Genomic DNA, 6290 nt, shown 5'->3' with positions numbered 1-6290 from the left:
GGGGAGAAGAAGGGGGGAAATGGTGGGGGAAAGGGAGAGAGGCAAACCATGAGAGACTCTTGAATGCTGACAAAAACTGAGGACTGATGGATGTGGGGGGGAGGGGGGGATGGGCATGGAGGAGGACACTTGTGGGGATGAGCACTGAGTGTTATGTGGAAACTAATTTGACAATAAACTATTAAAAAAAATGTGACTGGTGTCCTTATAAAAGGGGAAATTTGGACGCAGTGGCACGCACACAGGAAGAACACCATGTGACGATAAAGGCAGACATAAGAGTGATGATTCTACAAGCAAAGGAATTGCACAGTTTTCCAACAAACCATTAGAAGCTAGGGGCGAGGCATGGAACAGATTCTCCCTCACAGCCGTCAGGAATTATCCCTGCCAAAACACTGACCGCAGATTTTAACCATCAGAACATTAGGACAATAAATTTCACTTGTGTAAGCCACCCACCTTGTGGTAATTTCTCACAGCAGTCTCAGGAAACTAATATAATACAAAACAATGGTGGATCTAGCAGCAGAGCCAACAGGCAGATTTTATAACCCTTCCTGCAAGTCTCAGAGCATCTTCAATGTCCCCTGACACAGATATAGACCCAGACACAGAGACGCAGATACAGGTATAGATAGGCAAACAGATACAGGTACATATAGGGACACATATACAGGGAGAGACAGAGAGAGAGAGAGATACAGGTACAGATAGACACCCAGCTATAGGAACAGACAGAGACACACATGCAGGTGCAAATGAGACACAGGCAAAGGTACTTGCATAGAGGTAGATACAGGGACAGATGGAAACACAGATACGAGTGGAGATGTAGATGGAGACACGGGTACAGGTGCAGACAGAGATACAGATACAATATAGAGAGACACAGATACAGATAAAGATAGAAACACAGATCACAATAGCGACCAGTTAGGATACATACAGATAAACATACAGACTGAAAAACAGGTAGAGATACATAACCAGATACAGTTACAAAGAAAGAGAGTCCTAGAAAGAAATACATAGAGAGACACAGATTCAGGAACAGGTAGAGATTGGTACAAGGCCCACATAGAGACACAGATAAAGATTCAAATAGAGACCAGACACATACATATTCACATGTATGATTAGAGACACTGATACACATATGCATAGAGAACTAGAAATACGTAAAAAACACAGTAATACAGACGCAGAGAAAGATATACAGATACAGAGAAAGGCAAAAATACAGATACAGGTACAGATAGACACAAGAATGGATTAAGATCCGGCTACATTTTCAAATAGAGATATACATTCAGATATAGTCACAGATGTACATACAGAGGTAGTGACCCAGATACAGGGATAAGTAGAGACAAAAAAAATGTTAGAATGAAACCCAGATATCAGTACAGATAAATGCATAGAAACAGGTTCAGTTTGGGACATAGAGGTATATAGAGAGGCAAGGTACAAGTACATACAGTCAAAAATATAGTAACAAATAGAATAGTACAGGTATATAGACACAGATACAGGTACAGACAGAGCCAGAAACAGGTAGAGATATAGATACACATAGAGGTACAGAGACCCAGATAGGGGTACACAGAGAGAAAAAGTATAGATAAAAAAGCCCAGATGTAGGTAGAGATATAAATCCAGAAAGCATTATGGATAGAGGCACAGATTAGGGTACAGCACAGGCAAAGATACAAATTTGCAGATAGAGGCACAAATACAAGGACAGATGAAGATATTGGTACAGGCTGATAGAGATCCAGGTACAGCAACAGATGGAGACATGGATACAGAAACAGAGACCCTGGTATGGGAAAAGAAAGATACAGATATAGGTACAGATGGAGACAGATTTGGGAATAGATAGATATTGACCCACGTACCTAGAAAGACACAGATACTGGTTCTTCTAGAAATGCAGATAAAAGGGGTGCCTGGGTGGCTCAGTCGGTTAAGCATCCGACTTCGGCTCAGGTCATGATCTCACGGTTCGTGGGTTCAAGCCCCACGCTGGGCTCTGTGCTGACAGCTCAGAGCCTGGAGCCTGCTTCAGATTCTGTGTCTCCCTCTCTCTCTGACCCTCTCCTGCTCATGCTGCCTCTCTCTTTCTCAGAAATAAATAAAACATTTTTAAAAATTTAAAAGAAAGAAATGCAGATAAGTGAACAGATAGACAACCAGATACAGGTATGAATAGATACCCATTTACAGATATAATTAGAGATACAGATACTGGTATAGATAGAGACCCACATACAGATACAAATGGAGACCCACATACAGGTTATCTACGGAAAACCAGATACTGGTACTTGTAGAAATATGAATACTGGTACAGATAGACCCAGTGACAGATACTCATATAGATAGAGAAACAAGTACAGATAGACACACAGATACAGGTACAGATAGAGACATATTGAAGTACAGAGAGAAGCACAGATACAAGCATAAATAGAGACATAGTTACTTACATACAATTACGGATACAGATGCAAGTACAGAGAGAGAAACAAATGCAAGTACAAATAGAGAAACAGTTACTGATATAAATGGAAAGGCACAGGTACTTATGGGCACAGATATAGGTAGTTTAAAAAGACAGACACAGAAACAATTAGATACACATAAACAGATACAGGTACAGGTAGAAACCCTGCTACAGGTATGATCAGAGAGCCAGATACAGGTATGATATAGAAACATACACATACAGAGACATAGATACAGATACATACATAGACACGGATTTGGGTACAGATTGAAACCCAGATACAAGTACAGGTAGAGATGATAGATTGATGAATAGAGAGAGACCAAATACCAGTTAAAGATAAAGATACAGTTTGAAGCACAGATAGAGACATGGATAAGTCCCTCAAATAAAGAGATTCAGTTTCACATAGAGACACAAATCCTTGTACAAACACAAATACAGGTACAGATTAAAGACATAGCTTCATGTATACAGAGAGATCAAGACACGGGTATAGATAGAGACACAGATGCAGGAATATGTAGAGACACAGATACAGGTGCAGGTAGAAACAAAGACAGTAGTACAAGTAGAGACTTATTTACCATTACAGACAGACACCAAGATACAATTACTTATAGGAGAAAGATACTGGTGCAAATAAAGACACAGTTATTGTTACAGAAATCAATACAGATACAAAGTTACATTACAAATAGAGACACAGATACAGATACAAATAGAGACAAATACAGGTACAGATACGGACACAGATACTGTTGTGTAGCGAGACACAGATGCAGATACAGAAAGAAACACTGATACTTGTACAATGGAAAGCCAAATAAAAGTATACATATAGAGGTATTTATAAGGACAGATACAGGTACAGATTGAAGCAGGGATTCAGGTACTTCTATCTGTACAGATACAAGTACAGAGAGAAACACAGATCCAGATACATTAATGACAGAGATACAAGTATATATATAGTCCAGACAGAAGTAAAAATAAACCCAGAGACAGGTATTAATAAAAACAAAGATATAAGTACAGATAGAGACTCAGATACAGTGACAGAGACACAATACAATTAATGATGGAGACCCAATTATAGGTACAGATGGACACACAGATGTAGGTACAGATAGAGACACAATACAGGTGCACACTGAGACATGGATATATGTACGGTAAGAAAGACTGATTCCTCTACAGATATAGACCCAGATACAGTTACAAGTAGGGACACAGATACAGGTAAAGATAGAGACCAAGACACCAATACATACAAGGCCCAGATACAGGTGTAGAAAGAAATATATAGAGAGGATCCGATATAGACAAAGATACTGCATACACATGCCAGTACGGACAGAAACACAGATTCAGATACAAATAGAGTCATGTATACAGGCACATATAGAGATTCAGATACAGGTACAGATGGAGATCTAGATACAGGTACAGATAGAGATACAGATGCAGGTACAGATTGAGACACAGATACAGGGACTTATTAGANCACTACCACAAATTATGCAGTCGAGTTTCCCACATTTGGGGAAATCACAGGGGTCAGCACATCCGGAGTGCAATGGATAAGACTCGTCCTGGGAAAACCTTCATGATCATGGTATCTCCTCTGCCAGCTAAGTATTAGATACAAATATCTTACAGATACAGATACAGGTACAGATAGAGATACAAATACTGATATAAAGACATAGAAATGTAAGATAGAAACAGAGATATAGGTACAGATTGAGACACAGAAAGGAATACAAGTAGAGACACATTTACAAGTACTCATAGAGACACAGATACTGATAGAGCTCAGATATAGGTACAAACAGACACACATATAGAGGTACAGATAAAGATACAGGTACAGAAAGTGACATAGATGCAAACACAGATACAGACAGACACCGCTACAGATATACTTCTTCCCCATCACTGATATCAGAACTCAAAGGTGGCTTTACTGGCAACTGGGAGGTGTCAAGTGCTAACACTAGCCAGTATCAACAAATAGCGTTTATAAATGGCCTTTAGAATTCTTTGACAACTATGTTTCCTCTAAAGAAGTTCTCAATGGTAATGAGAATTATAAGGATAATTGGCTTTCCTTTTTCACTTTGGCAGCCTGGCAATTCAGAGCCTGTGACAACCCCTACTGTCAATGGTAGCCCTGATGTTTTGCATATTCATGCATTTCTTTGCTTTGTTTTGATTTTCTTCTGTTTTTTATGTTTTCTCTAGGCCTGCTTCTCTATTTCTATTGTATTGGATTGTGGATATTTTAAGCTGTCTCAAATTTCTTGTCAAATGAAGCCAGGCATCAGTTAATGAAATGGAGGCAACTCTATCACATAGTGGCTTAAACAGACAGACCAGGGTCAGACCCCAGCTCTGCCATGTCCTAGGGGGAACGTTGAGCTCATTTGGGATTCCCAGGGAGGATGGATTTCCTGTTGGTCACTACAACAGGAAGTGAGTGCCCCTGAGAGTAGTAAGCCCCCACCACGGAAGGGCTGTGGCAAGAAGGGCAGAGGATGGTGACCTTTAAGGGGCAGAGCGAAAGGAGTTCCTGCTGGGGACAGTCCTGCATCCTGCAGAGATGGCACCAGATAATCTCCCAGGTTCCCTCTGAAGCTAAGACCCCACCTCCATTCCCCCAGAGATGCCTCAGTTTGAAGGGAAAGGCAGCCATCTGGGTAGTGGACTCCTTCGTGTGTATGAGACTGCCGGCCTGGGCTGCCTCTCCCACACTTGCCCTTGATCCTTTGCCTGAGAAGGACTGAGGCCAACGGGACCTACGGGGAACAAAAGGCAATGATTAACAAGGCTCTGGGCAAGCCGACCTGAAGCATGAACCCAGCTCTGCACCCAGCCACCCAACATAGAAGCACCAGCTTTTGGTCTCAACCTCCTTTTGCCTTGCCCAGAGCTTGTGTGAACTTGACCTGAGCTTCAGGCCACAAGGCCAAATCCCAGGCTAATGGGGGTCTGGCTCCAGGTCCCAACTAGGCCCTTCTCCCTTCCCATCTCAGTTTCCTCACCTAGACAGCATTGCTCACATGTTTATAAAAGGTAGAAAAGGGGTTTCCTTTTGTTTTTTCCTTCATACTACAGAAAGAAGTAATGTTCAAAGTACAAGATTTTAAAAACACAGATGACCTTGGAATGCCTGGGTAGCTCAGTTGGTTAAATGTCTGACTCTTGATTTTGGCTCAGGCCATGATCTCACAGTCCGTGGGTTCTAGCCCATGCTGTCAGCACAGAGCCTGCTTGGGATTCTCTGTCTCCCTCTCTCTGACCCTCCCCTGTTCACTCGCTCTCACTCACTCTCTCTCAAAATAAATAAGTAAACTTAGAAAAATACAAATGGCCTTGTGATGAGCACTGGGTGTTGTATATAAGTGATGAATCAATGATTTCTACTCCTGAAACCAATATTGAAACCAATATTGCACTGTATTTTAACTAAAATTTAAATTAGACCCCTCAAAAAATACAGATGACCAAAAAGAAAACAGTGCCCATTACTCATCACCCAAACAGAGCCACAGTCAGTATTTTGCTGCGAGGACTTCCAGGCTTGACTCCACCAACGTATATTAGTTGAATCATAGGAAATTGTTGTTTGGGTGGGGCAAAAATGGTTGAATATCCGCTATCGCATATGGCTTATTCTAATAATATATTTAAAAATTTTTATTTGAATATAGTTGACACACAATGTTACATTACTTTCTGGTGTACAATACAGTGGTTCAACAACTTTATATAT

General features: G+C 40.9%; 1 pseudogene; it reads right to left on the bottom strand.

Annotated features, from left to right (window-relative positions):
- Nucleotides 1-4015: 4015 nt before the first annotated feature.
- On the bottom strand, nucleotides 4016-4154 carry LOC144237554 (U1 spliceosomal RNA; annotated as a pseudogene).
- Between the last annotated feature and the right edge of the window lie 2136 nt (nucleotides 4155-6290).

The sequence above is a fragment of the Crocuta crocuta genome, unplaced genomic scaffold, assembly GCF_008692635.1.
Source record: "Crocuta crocuta isolate KB4526 unplaced genomic scaffold, BGI_CrCroc_1.0 scaffold1304, whole genome shotgun sequence".
Taxonomy (NCBI): domain Eukaryota; kingdom Metazoa; phylum Chordata; class Mammalia; order Carnivora; family Hyaenidae; genus Crocuta; species Crocuta crocuta.
This window is presented reverse-complemented; position numbering and strand designations above follow the sequence as displayed.